General features: G+C 41.1%; 1 protein-coding gene across 6 annotated transcripts in view; it reads left to right on the top strand.

The window, feature by feature from the left end:
- Positions 1-2778: 2778 nt before the first annotated feature.
- Positions 2779-21317, top strand: part of EDA2R (ectodysplasin A2 receptor) — a 45487-nt gene continuing 26948 nt past the window's right edge. For 4 of the 6 annotated variants that reach the window (XM_055268269.2, XM_055268268.2, XM_063635141.1 and 1 more), the window contains exon 1: positions 2988-3081. The gene's annotated coding sequence lies outside the window, so the exon portion shown is untranslated. Of the gene's footprint in view, positions 2848-2987; positions 3158-21317 lie in introns of those variants that run through there. The other 2 variants (XM_055268270.2, XM_055268265.2) reach the window with 2 other exon arrangements.

The following is a 21317-nucleotide window of genomic DNA, read 5'->3' as shown; positions in this document are numbered from 1 at the left end:
GGGGGAAGAATTGGCTAGGCTGAAGGAGCAGCAAGTGCAAAGACCAGAGTCTTGAGCATGCTTTGAGTGTTGGAAGAAATATCAAGGCCGCCAGTTGGGGTTGGGTATGGTGGTCAAGGCAAGTGGTAAGAGATGAGATCAGAGATAGAGGGGCAGGTTAGTGAGGGTGGGATGGTGTGGGATAGATTGTAGACTATTATAGACCATAGTTAAGGATTTTGGGTTTTCTGCTGAATTCGAAGCCAACCAGTAGAATTGCTTGGACAGACTTAGACTGATGTACATTTAAAAGGATCATTCTGTCTGCTCTGCTGACAATTGACTGGAGTGGGGTAAGGACAAGAGCAAGGAGAGCTATTGGAGGATATGGCAGTAATTCAGGTGAAAAGTAATCGTGGCTTGCAACAGAGTGGTTGCAGTGAAGGTGCTAAGAAGTTGGTGAAATTCAGAGTTTATCTCTGAGGCAGGAGGCAGAGCTGATAGGATGTGCTGATGGGTTGAATGTGAGGTGTGAGCAAAAGGAGAGTGGAGGATAATTCTAATGATTGTGGCTTCATAGATTTTGAAGATAAAATGAATTAATTCATGAAAAAAATTTGAACAGTGCCTGGCAAGTGCTTAGTGAGGGCCAGCTCACTGTTATAGTATTATTGGACAAGTTATGGTGGAGGACAGTGGTTTCATATTTGCTGCTTATAATCACTTTCTACAATAGTTTGTGGACTCTGACATATCCCTGGTACCTCTATCTCAAGTTTCCTCCTGTACTTCCATGCAGAATCACAGAGTACAAGGAGCCTCTTCATCTACAAAATGAGGATAGTAACCTCAACCTCATAGAATGGTTGTAAGGTATAAAGGGACACATATGCATGATTTATAGATGCTCAGTAAATGTTATTCTTGTCCACCTTCTAGACCTTTGCTACTAAAACTATGGTCTGTAGCCCAGCACCATCAATATCACCTGGAAGCACTTAGAAAATCAGAGTCTTAGTCCCACACCAGAGCTGCTAACTCAGAATCTGTGTTTTAACAAGATCCTTAGGTGATTTGTGTGCACATTAATGTGAGAGAAGCACGGCTCTAGAGTTTCAAGGTCATCCAGTCCAACAGTCTCTTCAGGGTACAGATGCAGAAAGGAAAACTAAGAGAGAGGAAGAGATTTACATGATGTTACACTTAGTTTTGTCAAGACATCTAAATTCCAAGCTAGGGTTCTTTACACTAAAGTTTCAGAACTGTCTGTAATTCAGCCTCTCTGGGTAGGAAAGGATGGAGAAAAAGAAGAGGTCCTGTTTTCTAAGAAAGGACAGAACAGAATTAGGAGCTACCCAGGGTAGCTATTTTCATTTTAATCTCACAGATGATTTCAGAGGGCCCTAAAGTGCATCCATGTATTTATTTATATTTAATAAACACTTCTATACCACTATGTCCCAGAAATCATTCTAAGCTCCTTACACATATGAACACTATTTTGTATATTAACTCATATAATACCTAAAACAATCCTATGGGTAAGGGATTGTTATTTTCCCCATTTTACAGAAGAGAATCCTGAGCCACAGAGTGGTTAAGTAACTTGCCTTAGGTCACAAAGCTAGTAAGGGGTAGACCTAGGATTCCAATTCTGGCAGTTTTCCCTCCTACTAGGCCTGAGCCCACAGTAGCCTATTCTGGTCTTAACTCTAGCTAGGGGACAGATATGAAGTTCATTTAGGACTTTTTCTACTTCAGCTTAGGGCTTATTCAGCCCTTTCCCACCAAAGGCTTTTCAGGTGCTTTACTGAGACCCCACCCTGAGCTGGCATATAGCCTCTGCCCAGTACAGGAGGGGCCCCTCAGAGACTGACAATGGCACATTTCTTGGTCCTTTCCCCCATACCTTGGCTCAAGCTTTTCTTTTCCTCTACCCGTTATGCTATTTCCTCTTTGACCTCTTTTAAAACCTCCTAATCTATTGAAAAGCATTTGCTTTCCTTGTCAGACTCTTTTTTTACTCCTTCTTCCTACTGGCCCCCTAACCCTTCCAGTCTGCACCTCATAGTTTGGCCCTTAATTCTCTGTCTCTGTTCAGTCTATTTTATCTTCCCAGCTCTGCAAGCTCTTCAAGGTCTGGGACTAGTAACGTTTCGGGATTTATCCACTGCTACCTCTGAGATCATAGATTAATAAACTCCCGAAGTGTCATTGTTTAAAGTGCCCTTAGAGACTACGTAGCTCAACCCCCTCCTTGTACAGACACTCAGGGGCCCAGAGAAGATGGATAATCAAAGCTGAGTGCCGAATCCAGTTTTCCTTTATTTTTAGTGGTCTTTTCCCTGCTTCATGTCTGCTGTCTTCCTCCTGTCACAATCCTACCTACCCTTCTGAATGGAGGAGTATTTTTTGGAGGCAGACCCAGAGCTGGAAAGTGGCTTCTCCGTGTGTCTGAAAATTTTGGCTTTTCCAACAATAATTTGCCCTGTCAAACTCCAAGCCTGCTAAGTCATGAATAAACTTTGATGAGCTGAGCTGCATTCAGCTGTGAAAGAGACAACTTGATGCTTTCTCTGGACCCAACTCCCCGGCTAGTCTCTGGCCCCCGCTTCAGTCCCAGGAGATTTGCAGCTACTGCCATACCGGTGGCTCAGTCACTGTTCTTCAGCCTCACATTGTGCCTCTCAAAGGCAGTTTCTTCTCGTAGCCACGCCTAGGCACTCAAACAGTCCAATAGCTGCTCTAGGAACTTCACGGGGGCGGAAGAGGTAAGCTTACCGTGAAAGGAGGGTTTCGGCTGTTGTTGCTACACGTGGATGTGAAATGAGTCAAGAGGAACTTTGATTACAAGGAATTTCATATACTGTGAGTGTGTATGCAGGCTGGGGCCTGAGGGGCGGGGCTGAGAGGCGGGGGCTGAGGGGCGGGGGCTGAGGGGCGGGTCTAAGGGGCGGGGTCTGAGGGGCGGGGGCTGAGGGGCGCGGGGTGAAGGGCGGGGGGTGACGGGCGGGGGCTGGGTGAGATGTGTGCTCTGCGCTGAGGTGGGTTTGTACGGGAGTCCCATTTGGGAGCAAGAGCCATCTACTCGTCCGTTACCGGGTGAGTGTGGGAACACCCCCTGGTGTGGCAAGGCGGCTGGGACCTGCGGCATCTAGGTGCAGAAGTACAGAATCAGGTCAGGATGATCCTGCTAGGGTACCGCAAAATCAGAACAATTGGGAAGGCGCCCCGTGGCTGGCTGTCAGTCCATCCATTTGTGTCCGGAGAGCGCTTTCTGAGGCACCAGGGATCTGGGCTGACATCTCTAGGATCTTGGCGAGCCAGTTCCTGTAGGCTCTTACTGGATCTGCATTGCCTCTGGGAACATGCCTGGACGTGTCCAACAACCTTGAGCATCTAGTGTTGGGAGATAAAGAAGAGAAGTAGGCTGGGTGTTAGTGAAGGCGGAGACAGTGGATCAGACTTGTGGAGCATCCTGAGGAAAGCAGAACTGCTAACCCGCGTGGCTTGAGGGCAAGTCAGGGCTTGTGTAAAGAGCATCCTGGCTCTGTTTGGGGGCTTTCAATCCACCCCCTCACCCGCCGAGCTTGGTTTCACTTGATCTCTCATTCCTGGAAGCTGAGCCCCGGAAAGTGTTATTTTGATCCTGTCTCACCCCAAACACTGGCCAAGACCCAGCAAGCTGCAAGAACTGGGGGACAAGAAGGGACCTGCCAGAGACCAGGCTAGGAAAACAGAGACCTCAGGGTCTGACTTAGACAGGTGTTGGCAGCGTTGGCCAATGTCATGCTGGGTGGCTGGGGCAGGAAAGTTTGGAACATCTTCCCTAGATAACTCCTCTGTTCTTTTCTTCACCCCAACATACCTTCAACTCAGCAGACTCACTGAGCACCTAGTCTGTGCCACCATGTGTGAGACAGTGAGATGTCTGTCTGAGACCTAGGCTGTGCCCACTGGGGCCTGACAATCTCATCCTGGATATAAAAACACAGATAAATATTAATATAACACAAGAGAGGTTTAAAAAGTTAAATAAAAATGCTTAGATGCTGCCAAGTAAGGATCATATCAAGTTGAACCATACGAAATCAGAAGAAGGTGTTTTTTATTCTTTTTTTGAAATTTTTATGCCTTTCAGGGCTCCAGAGCTAGACTATTTGAGTTCAGATCCCATGCTCACCATTTAACTTGTGTTACTTCTCGCTTTCTGAGTTTCTGTTAACTTCAGGCTAAAGTGGATAATAATAGCACCCACCTCATCGGGTTGTTGTGAGGATTAGATGAGATAATCCATATAAAATACTTGCACACATTTAGCACAGTGGCTGGCCCAAAATAAACACTCAATAAATATTAACTATTATTATTTAAGATAGACTGTGGCACACAGATAAGATTTCAACAGGTGGAGATAGAGAAGACAGTTTAAGCAGAGAAAATAAGAGGAACAACTGCTTTAAGGCAGGGAAGCTCAGGGCATATGAAAAGAACACCAGCTGAGCCGGATTTTAGAGTACAATTAGCAGAAAAATGGAAGTTAAACTTGCCAAGGCAGATTGGTGGTAAACTGTAAACGACAGTGGATGCTAGAGTTTTGATTTGATATGGCAGACAATGGAAAGCCATTGAAAGTTTTTGAGCTTAAAAAAAACGTCAGATCCTCAGCTTTAGGAAGAGTAATCTGGTAAAAGGTTAGTCAGTTGGATTGGAATAGGAAAACACAAGAGGGGGATAAACTAGGGGCAGAGAGGGAACAAGGCCCTGGAACTGAGGTGGTCGCTGTGGGAACAGAAAGGAGGTGATGAATTTAACAAGCCATCACAAAAGTTGAATCTACAGAACTTTGTAGTTAATACATTATATGGAATTGAAAAAGGAAGAATGAGAAAATCAGAATCTCACTTCTGTGGATAATGCAATAGAAACGGTATGTACCTTCTGAGCTACACACAGCTATTTTCAAGTCCTGGGTCTGCTATTTATCTGCTGTTTGTGATCCTAAGCATATTATGTACCTGACATTCCCAACTAGGATCAGTATTTCCACAAAACATTTAGAAGTATGTGGGGTGTGTGTGCATGTGTGTGTGTGTTTTACACACAGTCTGAGGTACTACTGCATTTAATGCCAAACAGATGCAACAAATAATTGTTCCTCTCACCCACCATGCCAGTAGTAAGCCCAATGAGAAGTCAAATTCTTTGAGCCTCAGCTTTCTAACCTGAAAAAGAGGGATAATAGTACTCACATCATGGTGTTATTGGGAGGATTAAAAGATATATTTCCTTTTATATATAGGGTCTAGCACAGTGCCTGACAAGTAGAATTGCATGAATTGTAATTTTCCTTTACCCTAATGGATTCAACATTAAAACATCCTTGCCAGCCTCTGTTTGAACACTTCCAGAGGGAGGTTCATTACTGCTTTCTGAGAGAGCCCACTGTCTTCAGGGAAAGCCTTGGACTGTTAAAAGTTCTTCCTTTTGCTAAGCTGAACTTAGTTTTCCTAAAGCTTGTACCTGGATATACTAGTCATTCTCCCTGAGGCCACCTAGAGCAGTCTGTTCTTTTTCTTCCATGACAGTTTTTCAGAGATCTGAAGACCAGAGATCAGATCCCCCTGCATCTTCTGCTCCCAGGTCAAACAGCTCAGATAATTGCATCATTTCTTATCTGGCATGGTATCAAGTCAAATATGACTCTGTGGTTTTGAAGTATATAAATTGGGGTATGAGTATGTCTTCATAGTGATGAGGAATACTGCAAAAGGAACAGGATGGGTAAATGTGACAAAATTCCTTGTAATTTATTATTTTTTAAATTATTTTTTCTGGTCAGGAAGGGTGGCTCATTCCTGTAATCCCAGCACTTGGTAGGAGGCGTAGGTGAGAGAAAGGCTTGAGCCCAGGAGTTCAAGACAAGCCTGGGCAACATGGCGAGACCCTGTCTATATAAAGTTTTTAAATAGCTGGGCACTGGGTGCTGGGCACTTGTAGTCCCCGCTACTTGGGAGGCTGAGGCAGGAGAATCTCCTGAGCCCAGGAGTTTGAGGCTGCAGTGAGCTATGATCATGCCACTACACTCCAGCCTGGGCAACAAAGTGAGACCCTATCTCAAAAAAAAAATTAAAGAATATAAATCATTTTTTCCACTATGTGCTAAATACTTTCAAATCCATCATCCCACTGATTCCTTATCCCCAACTGAGGGAATTGCAGATTTATTTATATATATTATACAGGTGGCCAAACAGGCCTAGAGAAAATGAAACTTGCTAGAGATCATTTAGTTAGTAAGCATCTGTGCCAGAACTGCAAGACACATTTTTCTTACTCCAAGTTCAGTATGGCTTTTCATTTTCCACAGCTGTTAGGGTTTAAGGTGATAGATAGCTGGGCAATTACGCCAACTCTGGCACTAAAGAATGAGTCAAAAGAAAGAGGGATCCTACAATTACCTTATACCAGTTATTGCCTCTTTGAGAGAATTCCTTTCTTTAGATGTCTTCTTGACCTGCTCCACTTGAATGCTTCCTGCAGAGAGTGAGTCATCTTTTGGAGCCATTCCTCAGTGCTGAAGCTTCATATTGAAGCAGAAGCTGCTTTTCATTGCTTTCTTTCTAGAACTAGCTCCACCCATGTATTCTCTTCTTGGGAGCTTAACAAGAAAGATATGAGTAAGTTTCACCATCAGTATGTAATATACGACTACTATTATTTTGTGCACATAGATATGAGGATGGCTATACTTTGTCTTGGATTAGAGTTTACTGTATATATTTTCTATGTTCCCCACCAGACTGCAATCTCCTGAATTTGGAGAATATGGTTTATTCACCTCTGTTTTTCTCTCTTGCCACTAAGTTCTAACAGAACGCCTAGCATAGAAAGTACTCATCAAGTGGTTGCTGAGTGACCAGAAATTAACTCTCTCTATCTTGGGATGACGACAGTTATTATAGCTTCCAAACACCACCAAAAGACATCGTGCTATTCTCAAAAATAAAGGATTTTCCATGTAATATATGGTGGAATCAAACACTGACATGTCCTCCTTCCAGGAGATTATTAGTCACCATTGTGGATAAGCCAAAAAGAGTGGGCATCACTTCTTCCCTTCTACGATCCACCTCTCCATGACCCAGCCCACCCTTTGGAATTGTTTCTGTTGAGGATAAAATGAGCCATTATTGGGTTGTGGGAGTTAGGAAAAAGAAGCTGGAGCCTTGGTAGTATAGTCACTGAGTAATTGGTCCTAAAGCTGGACCAACTCCTTTCTTTGTATATGGGAAGTAGAGAAGCCACTGGGCCATGAATATGCAGACCTGAATTCTACTTTTAGCTCTACCATTGACCACTGTGTGACTTTGGGCACATTTTCTGAGCATTAGTTTCCTCATCTTGGATCATCAGGGAATGGGGTTAAGTTGTCCTAAATAATACTTTTAGGATCCCATGACTATATGTTTTCAATTATCTGACAGTTTGAAGTTTTAACTGGTTGCCAAAGAGGAGGAAAAAAACAACAACAAATGATGGAATGTGCTGTCTTACGAGTACTGAGGTGCCTGTTACTAAAGGACTTCAAGTAGAGCTGGATGGTATTTCTTTACTGGGCAAAAGGCCACTGGGACTAAGATTAATTTTCAACCTCCCTTTGACACTAAGATTGTCAGAGTCTAAAAAGGGTCTCAAAGAATGTGCATTTACATATGAGGTCATAGGCTTCTTGTTATCAGTCTCACCTTCCCTCCACAACCTCGCAAAGTACTATACCTTTCTCCCTTTTCTTGGGCATCTAAAGAAAAAATGAAGAAATATTTTGGCAGCAGCATTTCATTTTGTACAGACATGCCTCATTCTATAGTGCTAATTCTATTCTTCCAGTCCTTTATTAAGGATGTGGACCTGGGTTGTGCTTGTATTTGCCCACTGGTTCGTATCTCTGCTCCTTTAGGATATTTTATTCCCAGGCCTATGAGGATGGGATGGAGTACTTGATTGCTATGGGAAAAAAAAAAAAAGAGACTGTTCTTATCGACATCTTCAGGTACAGCTATTCCAGATTGCTTGGTAAATGGGACAGGGTGGAGGGAGTGTGGGGCAAGACAAACAAACTTAATAGAAATCAGAAATTGGAGTACTTGACTGAGTTTTATCCAGTCCCAGCCCTGCAAATAAATCATATCATGAATTCAATTCCCAACTGGGACAACTCAGCCAAAAGCCTTCTTGGGAAGTCAGCTTATCTCCCCTTCCAGTACTGCTGGTTGAGTAATTTTTTTATGATACCATAATTTTATGGAATCTTGTGGTGATTGGTACATGACCAGTGACTCACTTTGGCTGGGATAACAGCAGAGCAAAGCAAGAGGTTTCGGGTGTTAGCTGAGTGCTGGTCTGGCTTGGGGCTTGTCTCCAATACCCTTTGTTCCCCAGCTCTGGGTGGGATAGTAACAACAATCATAGCAACTCCTCACATGCGTAGCACAATCTGGAGTTTCCACAGCACTCTCACATACATTATCTCATTTTTCCCTTGAACATAATCCAGGGTAGTTTCTGTGCTTTTGCTCCCACTTGGGAAGAGTATTTTAGCAGTCAGTAGAAGAACATTTTCCCTCAAAATCAGCCTAGAGTTTGCTGTTCTTAATTTCATCCTATTTCTTTTATAATGGTATCTTTGTATTCTTGGCTACACAGTCTCTTTTCCCCATTTGTTTAATTATTTTTCAGCAGTTGCCAAACACTAACCAAATATTTATATTTTCAATTTACAATCTTCTAAGTTGTATTTGTCTTTTGAGGTTTGTGCTTTGTTTGTTGTGTGTGTGCACGTACGCATATGTTTTGAAGGCAAAACAATAGACTCATCTGGTTAGCATTTACTTTTGGCCAACTGGAAGTAGCCCAGTTCAGTTGGTCATTAATTTTGTCTGTACAATGACAACAACTTTTAGTAAAGATTTTTTTTTTCTTTTTCTTCCCCAGCTGGGGCATTACCTCTTGCTCTGTGCGCTAGAATAAAAGACAAAGGAGAATAGATGAGACTTCTTTAATTTTGTGCAGGTTCGTTCTCCTCTGTTGATATACCATTCCTGACATTGCTGGGCCAGATGTTGCTATCACTAACAGTTAAAATTCTTCAGCCACTTTGGAAATGTTGAAAGTAGCCCATTAAAAACTGTAGTACCCACCTGTGGTCTCTACATTATGTCTATTCCAGGCACAGATTTTAGTATACTTAAACACAAAAAGATAATTTACTTTTATCACATGCCCATGAAATAAAGTAAAAATGACACATCCTCAGTCTTGGCCTCCTCCACCTCCCAGTATCAATAGCTGAGACATTACTCATCCCTTACTTCTTAAAGCTTTGTCCTATACTACCCTATCAAGGTTCTTTTTTTTTTTCTTCTCTGGCTTCCTTCTTCATTACTGTCATGTATTCCTCCTCTTCCAGCTTCAAGTATATGAGTGACCCTCGATGTTTGGTTCTTCTTCCTCTTCTTCTCCCTTCTTCCTTCCTTCTTTCTTCCTTCTTCCTTCTTCCTTCTCCTTCTCCTTCTCCTTCTTCTTCTTTGTTTGAGAATGAGTCTGACTCTGTCACCCAGGCTGGAGTACAGTGGCACAATCTCGGCTCACTGCAACCTCTGCCTCCCGGGTTCAAGTGATTCTCCTGCCTCAGCCTCCCGAGTAACTGGGACTACAGGCGTGCACCACCATGCCTGGCTATTTTTTGTATTTTTAGTAGATACAGTGTTTCACCATGTTGACCAGGCTAGTCTTGAACTCCTAACCTCAAGTGATCCACCTGCCTCGACCTCCCAAAGTGCTGGGATTACCGGCAGGAGCCACTGCACCCAGCCATTCTTCTTTACCCATGATTTAACTTCTGCCATGATTTACTTAGGCCAGTGGTTATCAAACCCCAGAGGTTTTTATTTAATTAATCTAGAGCATAGGATTTTTTTTTCAGTGCTCCATATGATTCTGATGTGCAGCCATAAGCAAGAACTGTTATTCTGGTGTTTCTATGCATTTGACACATCTCCAGCTTCAACTTATATTTTACATATTGTGTATGCTTGTTGGGCATGACCATTGAAATGTTCCTCTGTCCGCTTCAACTTCTCTATACTGAAAATAATTGAAAAACAGTGCATTTTCTTTTCTTTTACCAAGCTGCGCTCCTTTCACGCTTCTCATGGCACTTGAATTCTTCTGGTTTCCCAGGCGGAAACTCTCAGAATCTTCTCTGACTCTGGTCATTCTGTTTGTCCTCACTTTGTAAGGTTTGTATCTCCCACCATCATTCCTCTCTGTTCCTGTTGTAACCACCTTTGACCTGGCCCTTATCTCCTAAAGCTTGGGCAGGGGCAGTAACCCTATCAAACCATTATTTAAAATGCACTCAGGTTAACATTCATAAAATGCTTTTTTGCCCATCCTAAATTGTCACTGAAGAAAAAATTTCAGTGAAGGTTGGGAGGACCTCCATTCTCTATTTTAGAGTTCAATACTGCCTTGCAAAGTGTGCCAGACTCATAGCTTCTAAATGACCTTTGAGTTCTGTCTTGCTTTTTACTAGCCAAATAAAGATAGGTGTATACTTTCCCTCTGAGCCTCAGTATTTTTTAATCTATTAATTAAAAAAAATTCCATAGGTTATTGGGGTACAGGTGGTATTTGGTTACACGGATACGTTATTTAGTGGTGATTTGTGAGATTTTGGTGCATCCGTCACCTGAGCAGTATACACTGCACACTATTATCACCTGAGCAGTATACACTGCACACTATTTGTAGTATTTTTTCCCTTGCCCCCTTCACTCCCTTCCCTCCAAGTCCCCAAACTCCATTGTATCATTCTTATGCCTTTGCATCCTCATAGCTTAGCTCCCACATATCAGTGGGAACATACAGTGTTTGGTTTTCCACTCATGAGTTACTTCACTAAGAATAATAGTCTCGAATCTCATCCATATATATATGTGTGTGTATATATATATGTCTATATATGTGTCTATATACACACATGTGTGTCTATATATACATATGTGTGTGTGTGTGTGTGTGTATATATATATATGATTCTTTTTAGTTCTTTAAGGAATATCCACACTGTTTTCCATAGCGGCTGTACTAGTTTACATTTCCACCAGCAGCGTAGAAGTGTTGGCTCTTCACAACATCCACACCAGCATCTACTGTTTTTATTTTTGGATTATGGCCATTTTTGCAGGAGTGAGGTGGTATTACATTGTGGTTCTGATTTGCATTTCCCCAATCATTAGTGATGTTGAGCATTTTTTCATATGTTTGTCGGCCATTTGTATATCTTTTTTGAAAATTGTCTATTTATGTCATTAACCCACGTTTTGATGAGATTGTTTGATTTTTCTACCTGATTTTTTTGAGTTCATTGTGGATTCTGGATATTAGTCCTTTGTCAGATGTATATATTGTGCAGATTTTCTCCCATCCTGTGGGTTGTCTGTTTATTCTGCTGACTGATTCTTTTGCCATGCAAAAGCTCTTTAGTTTAATTAGGTCTCAGCTATTTATCTTTGTTTTTGTTGCATTTGCTTTTGGGTTCTTGGTCATGAAATCATTGCCTAAGCCAATGTCTCGAAGGGTTTTTTCAATGTTATCTTCTAGAACTTTTATAGATTCGGGTCTTAGGTTTAAGTCCTTAATCTATCCTGAGTTGATTTTTGTATAATGTGAGAGATGACATTCCAGTTTCATTCTCCTACATGTGGCTTGCTAATTATCCCAGAACCATTTGTTTAAAAGGGTGTCCTTTTCCCACTTTATGTTTTTGTTTGCTTTGTCAAAGATCAGTTGGCTGCAAGTATTTGGGGTTACTTCTGGGTTTTCGATTTTGTTCCATTGGTCTATGTGCCTATTTATATACCAGTACCATGCTGTTTTGGTGACTATGGCCTTATAGTATAGTTTGAAATCAGGTAGTGTGATGCCTCCAGATTTGTTCTTTTTGCATAGTCTTGTTTTGGTTATGTGGGCTCTTTTTTGGTTCCACATGAATTTTAGAATTTTTTTTTTTTGTAATTGTGTGAAGAATGATGGTGGTATTTTGATGTGAATTGCATTGAATTTCTAGATTGCTTTTGGCAGTACGGTCATTTTCACAATATTGATTCTACCCATCGATGAGCATGGGATGTTTCCATTTGCTTGTATCATCTATGATTTCTTTCAGCAGTGTTGTGTAGTTTTCCTTGTAGAGGTTTTTTGCCTCCATGGTTAGATATATTCCTAAGTATTTATTTATTTTTTTTGCAGCTGTTGTAAAAGGGGTTGAGTTCTTGATATGATTCTCCACTTTGTCGCTGTTGGTGTATAGGAGAGCTACTGAATTCTGTACTTTAATCTTGTATCTGGAAACTTCGTTGAATTATTTTATCAGTTCTAGGAGCTTTCTGAGGGAGTCTTTAGGGTTTCCAAGGTAAATGATCATATCGTCAGCAAATAGTGACAGTTTGACTTCCTCTTTACCAGTTTGGATGTCCTTTATTTCCTTCTTTTTTCTGGTTGCTCTGGCGAGGACTTCCAGTACTATGTTGAAGAGGAGTGGTGAGAGTGGGCATGCTTGTCTTATTCCAGTCCTCAGAGGGAATGCTTTTAACTTTTCCCCATTCACTATTATGTTGGCTATGGGTTTGTCATAGATGGCTTTTATTACATTGAGGTGTGTCTCTTGTATGTTGGTTTTGTTGAGAGTTTTATTCATAAAGGGATGCTGGACTTTGTTGAATGCTTTTTCCTCATCTAACGAGATGATCATGTGATTTTTGTTTTAAATTCTGTTTATGGGGTATATCACATTTATTGCCTTGTGTATGTTAAACCATCCCTGCATCCCTGGTATGAAACCTACTTGATCATGGTGGATTATCTTTTTGATATGTTGTTGAATTCAGTTAGCTAGTATTGTGTTAGGATTTTAGTATCTATGTTCATCAGGGATATTAGTCTGTAGTTTTCTGTTTTGGTTATGTCCTTTCCTGGTTTAGGTATTAGGGTGATGCTGCCTTCATAGAATGAATTAGGGTGGCTTCCCTCTTTCTCTATCTTGTGGAATAGTGTCAAAAGGATTGGTACCAATTGTTCTTTGAATGTCTTCTAGAAATCACTTGTGAATCCATCTGATCCTGGATTTTTTTTGTTGTTGTTGTTGGTAATGTTTTAATTACCATTTCAATATCTCTGCCTGTTATTGGTCTGTTCAGGATATATAATTCTTCCTGATTTAAGCTAGGGGGGTTGTATTTTTCCAGGAATTTATCCATCTCTTCTAGGTTTTCTACTTTATGTGTGTAATGATGTTTATAGTAGCCTGAAATGATCTTTTGTATTTCAGTGGTGTCAGTCCTAATGTCTCCCGTTTTGTTTCTTAATGAGGTTATTTGGATTTTCCCTCTTCTTTTCTTGTTTAATCTTGCTAATGGTCTATCAATTTTATTTGTCTTTTCAAAGAACCAGCTTTTTGTTTTATTTATCTTTCATGTTTTTTTTGTTGTTTCAATTTCATTTAGTTCTGCTCTGATCTTGGTTATTTCCTTTCTTCTGCTGGGTTTGGGTTTGGTTTGTTCTTGTTTCTCTAGTTCCTTGAGGCACAACCTTAGAATGTCAGTTTGTGCTCTTTCAGTCATTTCCATGTAGGTGTTTAGGGCTATGAACTTTCCTCTTAGCACCACCTTTGCTGTTTCCTTTTGATAGGTTGTGTTGTTATTGTCATTCAGTTCTAAGAATTTTTTTAATTTCCATCTTGATTTTGTATTTGACCCAGTGATCATTCAGGAGCAGGTTATATAATTTCCATATATTTGCATGGTTTTGAAGGTTCCTTTTCAAGTTGATTTCCAGTTTTATTCCACTTTGGTCTGACAGAGTGCTTGATATAATTTCAGTTTTCTTAAATTTATGGAGGCTCGTTTTGAGGCCTATCATATGGCCTATCTTGGAGAAAGTTCCATGCACTGTTGAATAGAATGTGTATTCTGCGGTTGTTGGATGAAATGTTCTGTATATATCTGTTAATTCCATTTATTCCAAGGTATAGGTTAAATCTATTGTTTCTTTGTTGACTTTCTCTCTTGATGACCTGTCTAGTGCTGTCAGTAGAGTATTGAACTCCACCACTGTTATTGTGTTGCTGTCTGTCTCTGCTGTCAGTAGAATACTGAAGTTCACCACTATTATTGTGTTGCTGTCTGTCTCACTTCTTAGGTCTGTTAGTAATTGTTTTATAAATTTGGGAGCTCTGGTATTATTTTCATATATGTTTAGGATTGTGATATTTTCCTGTTGGACAAGGACTTGTATGATGATATAATGTCCCTCTTTGTCTCTTTTAAGTGCTGTTGCTTCAAGGTTTGTTTTATCTGATATAAGAATAGCTACCTCTGCTCACTTTTGGTGTCCATTTGCATGAAATGCCTTTTTCCATCCCTTTTCTTTAAGGTTATGTGAGTCCTTATGTGTTAGGTGATTCTCCTGAAGGCAGCACATAATTTGTTGGTGAGTTTTTATCCTTTCTGCAGTTCTGTATTTCTTAAGTGGAGCATTTAGGCCATTTACATTCAATGTTAGTATTGAGATGTGAGGTACCATTGCATTCATTGTGCTATTTGTTGCCTGTGTATCTTGCTTTTTTGTTATTTTTAAATTTTATTTTTGTTTTATAGGTCCTGTGTGATTTATGCTTTAAAGAGGTTCTATTTTATGTGTTTCCAGAATTTGTTTCAAGATTTAGAGCTCCTTTTAGCAGTTCTTGTAGTGGTGGTTTGGTAGTGGTGAATTCTCTCAGCATTTGTTTGTCTGAAGAAGACTGTATCTTTCCTTCATATATGATGCTTACTTTCAGTGGATACAAAATTCCTGGTTGATAGTCGTATATTTTTAGGAGACTGAATATAGGGCCCAAATTCCTACCAGCTTGTAGGGTTTCTGCTGAGAAATTTGCTGTTAATCTGATAGGTTTTCCTTTGTGGGTTACCTGGTGCTTTTACCCTTTCCCTCCCCTCCCCTCTCCTCTCCTCCTCTCCCCTGTCCTCCCCTCCCCTTCCCTTCTCTTCCTTTCCCTTCCAGTCTCACAGCTCTTAAGATTCTTTCCTTTGTCTTAACTTTAGATAACCTGATGACAATGTGCCTAGGCAATGATCTTTTTGAGATGAATTTCCCAGGTGTTCTTTGTGCTTCTTGTATTTGGATGTCTAGATCTCTACCAAGGCCGGGGAAGTTTTTCTGTTATTGCCACAAATATGTTTTCCAAACTTTTAGATTTCTCTTCTTCCTCAGGAACACTGATCATTCTTAGGTTTCGTTGTTTAACATAATCCCAGACTTCTTGGAGTCTTTGTTCATATTTTCTTATTCTGTTTTTTCTTTGTCTTTGTTGGATTGGGTTAATTCGAAGACCTTGTCTTTGAGCCGTGAATTTCTTTCTTCTTTTTGTTCAATTCTGTTGCTGAGCCTTTCCAGAGCATTTTGCATTTCTAAAAGTTTGTCCATTGTTTCCTGAAGTTTTTATTGTTTTTTCTTTATGCTATCTATTTCCTTGAATATTTGTCCCTTCACTTGTATCATTTTTTAGATTTCCTTGCATTGGGCTTCACCTTTCTCTGTTGCCTCCCTGATTCACTTAATAACAAACCTCCTGAATTCTTTTTCAGGTAAATCAGAGATTTTGTCTTGGTTTGGATCCATTGCTGGTGAGCTAGTGTGATTTTTTAGGGGGTGTTAAAGAGCCTTGTTTTTTCATATTACCAGAGTTGTTTTTTTGGTTCCTTCTCATTTGCGTAGCCTCTGTCAGTGGGAAGGTCTAGAGCTGAAGGCTGTTGTTCAGATTCTTTTGTCCCATGGGGTGTTCCCTTGAGGTAGTACTCTCCCCCTTTACCTATGGATGTGGCTTCCTGTGAGCCAAGCAGCAGTGATTGTTATATCTCTTCTGAGTCTAGCCAACCAGCAAGTCTATCTGGCTTTGGGCTGGTACTGGGGGTTGTCTGCACAGAGTCCTGTGATGTGAACCATCTATGGGTCTATCAGCTGTAGATACCAGCACCTGTTCCGGTGGAGGTGTCAGGGGATGAAATGGTCTCTGTGACAGTTCTTAGCTTTGGTGGTTTAATGTTCTATTTTTGTGGTGGTTGGCCTCCTGCCAGGAGGTGGTGCTTTTCAGAGAGCATCAGCTTTGGTAGTATGGAGAGGAACCAGTAGTACACAGGGCCCTAGAACTCCCAAGAGTATATGCCCTTTGTCTTCAGCTACCATGGTGGGTAGGGAAGGCCCATCAGGTGGGGGTGGGGCTAAGCATGTCTGAGCTCAGACTCTCCTTGGACAGGTCTTGCTGTGGCTGCTGTGGGGGTGGGGGTGAGGTTCCCAGATCCATGGAGTTGTGTACGTAGGAGGATTATGGCTGCTTCTGCTGAGTCATGCAGGTGGTCAGGGAAGTGGGTCAAAGCCGGCAGTCACAGGCCTCACCCAGCTCTCATGCAATCCAAAGGGCCAGTCTCACTCCCACTGTGCTCCCATAACAGTCCCAAGTCTGTTTCCAGGCAATGGTTGAGTAGGGCTTGAGAACCTGCCCCAGGTTACCCACCTCCCAGCTGTGAAGGAAAAGGGCTTTGGTTCTTCCCACTCCTGTAGAGTCTCCACACCAGATTCATGCCCTACCCCAAGTTCTGGCCAGGATGCTTCTCTCCTGGTTCAAATTGTTACAAAGTTCAGCTGGAGACTTCCTTTCCCCGTGGCATTTTCCCCTCTGCCTCTGGCCACCCTTCTGAAGGTTCCCTGTGGTTCCAGGCCTGCTTGGGGACCCAGCAAACTCCTGGGGCTTTTCCCGCTGCTTCCTCTACCCCTATATTTTGCTCAGCTCTCTAAATTGACTCAGCTCCAGGTAAAGTCAGAAACTTCTTCTGCAAATTAGACCTTTAGTTTCCCCAGTGCGGGTGTGTGTTAAGGAATGGAGGATCTCCCTTTCCCACTTCTGCTGTTGGCGTGCTCACAGTATTTGGAGTGTCTCTTGGGTCCTGCAGGAACAGTCCACTTCCTAAGAGTGTCTGTAGGTCCTCTCAAGATCCCTGGTTTGTTCTTTCAGTCGTCCTGGAGCTAAAATGCACGATGCAAACCTCCTCACACTGCTCTGTCCATCCGAGTTGGAATTGCAATCTAGTCCTGCCTCCCGTCTGCCATGATGATCCCCCAGTTCTACTTCTTTACTGAGATCTTGAGTAAGATCTCAGATCTGTCTGTTCCTTCCTCATCATGTGATCTTCTTCTTTAATGTATTTATTCATTTATTTATTTGAAACAGAGTCTCGCTCTGTTGCCCAGGCTGGAGTGCAGTGGCACAATCTTGGTTTATGGCAAACTCAGCCTCCTGGGTTCAAGCAATTCTTGTACCTCAGCCTCCCAAGTAGCTGGAATTACAGGTGCATGCAACTACACCTGGCTCAATTTTGTATTTTTAGTAGAGTCGAGGTTTCACCATGTTGGCCAGGCTGGTCTTGAACTCCTGACCTCATGTGATCTACCCATCTCGGCCTCTGAAAGGGCTGGGATTCCAGGTGGGAGCCACTGCGCCTGTCCAAATTTATTAATTTTTCATAACAATCCCTAGCTTCCTCCTAGGGATATGATGGTGATCTGTTGAGCTAATTGATGTAAAATCCTTTATAAACTGTGAAACCTTTTACTCAGACAGGAGAGTATTCCCAGTATTCTGTAGATTTTCACCATTTTCTGATTCAACAAATATTAGTTTAATGCCTACTGTGTGCCAGGCACTATTGTAAGCACTGATGATGAAGTAGCAAACACAATATGTACCATGGTCTCATAGCATTCACATTCTAACTGGGGAAGAAACAAGCAATAAAGTACATTAGATTTATGATATGTCAGAAGGTCATATGTGCTATGGAAAAGAATAAAACTGGAAATGGGGATAGGAACTCTGGAAAGAAGGTGAAAATTTGAGAGAGTGGTCAGAGAAGCCTGACTAAGAAGACTGTATATGAACAAAGAACTGAAGAAGATGAGAGAAGTAGCCATGTAGGCATCTGAGGAAGAACATTCTTGCATGAGGGAACAGCAGATGTGAAGACCTTAAGATGAAGGCATTTCTGGTTAGTTTGAAGATCAACAAGGAGGCCAGCATGGGTGGAGTGAAGACAATAAGGAAAAGAGTAGTAGAACATAAGGTCAAGAAATAATGGGGGAAATTGAGGTAGGCATATCATTTAAGGTCTCCATTGGCCATTATAAGAACTTAATTTTTTTTAAATATGAGCCGTTTATTATATGCCATACATCACTGTGTATATTTTATGTTTTTACATACCCATTCGTTTTTGAAGTTATATCCAAAGCTATGTAGGGCTTATGTGCTATTATGAGTGAAAGAGGGAGCCATCAATGGCTTTTGAGGCTGGAAATGACATAATCTAACATGTTTTATCCCCTTTATCTTTATTTTCTATTCTCCCTAGGAAAAAATGGGTAGGCCCCAGGTTTCTCCCTCAACAGATTCTCTCTGAATATGGGGGAGAGACACAGAAAAACCTTTTTTTCTGACTGCACTTTATTTTCAGGTGAAACAGACAAGATCAGAGCTAAAAGAAAAGAGCCCTTAAAACTGTGATTTTCAACATTGACTGCACATGATAATCACTTGGTGAACTGTAAAATGTTGTGTGCTCATGCCACATTTTTTACTAACTACAACAGAATCTTAGGGGAGGGACCCAGGTGTCACTATTTTTTGGCACTCCCAAGGTGCAACCAAGACTGAGAACCACTGGTCTAAGAGGTTAGCCAAACCAACTCCCTCGTGGTATGAATGGGGAACTTGATTCCAGCATTGGGAAGGGATATTCTCCTGATGGCAGAGCTAGGACTAGGACCATTCACTATGCTGAGCTAAAACAGGAAACGCAAACTTTACAAATAGTGGGGCAGAAGGAAGATATGATGTTTGATAGTTTGGAAGGAGGTTATAGACAATATAAACCTTGGATAGAAGTGGCCTTGGGTCAGGTCAGAAAACGGAAAGGCTGAGTGCCAACACCAAAAGGTAAAGCAACATTTGAATTACAGGCCAAGCATCTGGAAATGATGACACTGTACAGTTTAGAAGCTTGATTTTCAAGAAAGCTGTGTTCTCAAGGCTACGTTAAGCAACTTCTTTGATTCTGTCTTGTGCATGTGGGTGGATGGATGGGCTCACAGGAGAGGAATGGGCAAGGCATGGAGACCATCTGCTGTCTTCTTCACTGTTTTTAATCCCACACCTCCTGCATTGTCCAGGAAAAGCAAATATCCTGAAGTACTGAGTTCTTAATTTAGACATGTCCTTCTTTCCTGCCTACCCATACTACATAGAGAGAGCATGTTTCACCCCACAGGCATGTGTACAAGTTTAGAAGAGCAGCAGCCACAAGCTGCAGCAAGAAGCAGCTGCACCCCCAGCAGCCTGGGTACCTCGCATCCAGCAGAAACTTGGCCAACATCAATTATTCAGGGCATGATGAGCTAATTTGGGGATTACTATTGATGTCAGCTGTATTGTTTCTCCTGTTTCCTGTCTGCTTGCGTTCTTAATCGTCTGCATTATTTTTTGAGGAATTAGGACAGGAGGATGGATGGGAAGAGCAGTCACATGACAGACAGGCAAAATAAGGGGATAACTCTAGTCATATTGCCACTTGTTGGCCCTTGTAAACACAATCAATGTATATACAACACATACTTGGATAAGTTTGGGTGAGAAATTGGATTAATCAAATTATATTTGGAGGCCTGTATAAAAATATTCATAGCAACTTTAACATTTTTTGGGGGCTAACTTAAGCAGTATCCTATTGGAATAATAAATTCAAAGTATTAAATAAAGCTAAAGAACCATCTTTTAAAATGAGATATAATTCACATACTATAAGATTTACCCCTTTAAAGTATATAATTCACTGGTTTTAGCATATTCACAAAGTCACACGACCCTCACCACTATCTAATTCCAGGGCATTTTCATGATCCTAGAAAGAAACATACCTATTCAACAGTCACTTCCCATTTCCCTTTCTATCCAGGCCCTGATAACCACTAAAGCTAGTTTATGATTGATTGCCTATTCTGGACATTTCATGTAAATAGAATCATACAACATTTGTCCTTTTGTGTCTAGCTTCTTTTATTTAGCATAATGTTTTCAAGGTCCATTCATGTTATTGCACATGTTAAGCACATCATTCTTTTCTCTGACTGAATAATTTTCATTGTATGGATAAACCACATTTTGTTTACCATTTATCAGTTGATGAACATGTGGATTTTCCCTACTTTTTGGCTATTATAAATAATGCTGCTAGGAACATTTGTTTACAGGTTTTTGTGTGAACACATGTTTTCAATTCTTTTAGGTATTTACACCTAGGAGTGAAATTGCTGGATCATGTTGTAACATGATATTTAACATGTTGAGGAACTGCAAATTAATTTCCAAAGGGGCTGCATCATTTTGTATTCTCACCAGCAATACACAAGGATTCCAGTTTCTCCACATCCTTCTCCCCCAGGCTGGAGTGCAATGGCACGATCTCGGCTCACTGCAACCTCTGCCTCCCAGGTTCAAGCAATTCTCCTGCCTCAGCCTCCCAAGTAGCTGGGATTACAGGTGCCTGCCACCATGCCTGGCTAATTTTTGTATTTTTAGTAGAGTCAGGGTTTCACCATATTGGCCAGGCTGGTCTTGAACTCTTGACCTCAGGTGATCCACCTGCCTCGGCCTCCCAAAGTGCTGGGATTACAGGTGTGAGCCACCGTGCCTGGCCGGCTACTTTTTTTTTTTTTTGGTAGTGGATATAAAGTGTTGTTTTATTGTGGCTTTCATTTGCATTCCTTTTGTTGCTGATAACACTGACCATCTTTTCATGTATTTATGGGCCATTTGTAAGTCTTAGAGTGATATCTATTCAAATTCTCTACTCATTTTTAAATTATCTATCTTTTTTATTTTTGAGTTGCAAGAGTTTTCTATATATTTAGATACAATTCTCTTATCAGATATGTGATATGAAAATTTTTGTCTTCCATTATGTGGATTGTCTTTTCATTTTCTTGATGATGTCCTTTGAAGCACAAACATTTTTAATTTTTAAATTTTGTTGACATGTCATTGTTCTGTTTTTCTCTCTTGTTGCTTGTGCTTTTGTTGTTATATCTAAGAAACTACTGCCTAATCCAGTGTCACAAAAATTTACACCTATATTTTCTTATAAGAAAAACATTAATTACAGAATTATTAT

This window comes from Symphalangus syndactylus, chromosome X, assembly GCF_028878055.3.
Source record: "Symphalangus syndactylus isolate Jambi chromosome X, NHGRI_mSymSyn1-v2.1_pri, whole genome shotgun sequence".
NCBI classification, from domain to species: domain Eukaryota; kingdom Metazoa; phylum Chordata; class Mammalia; order Primates; family Hylobatidae; genus Symphalangus; species Symphalangus syndactylus.
The sequence above is the reverse complement of the archived record's forward strand: the minus strand, read 5'-3'. Positions and strand labels throughout refer to the sequence as shown.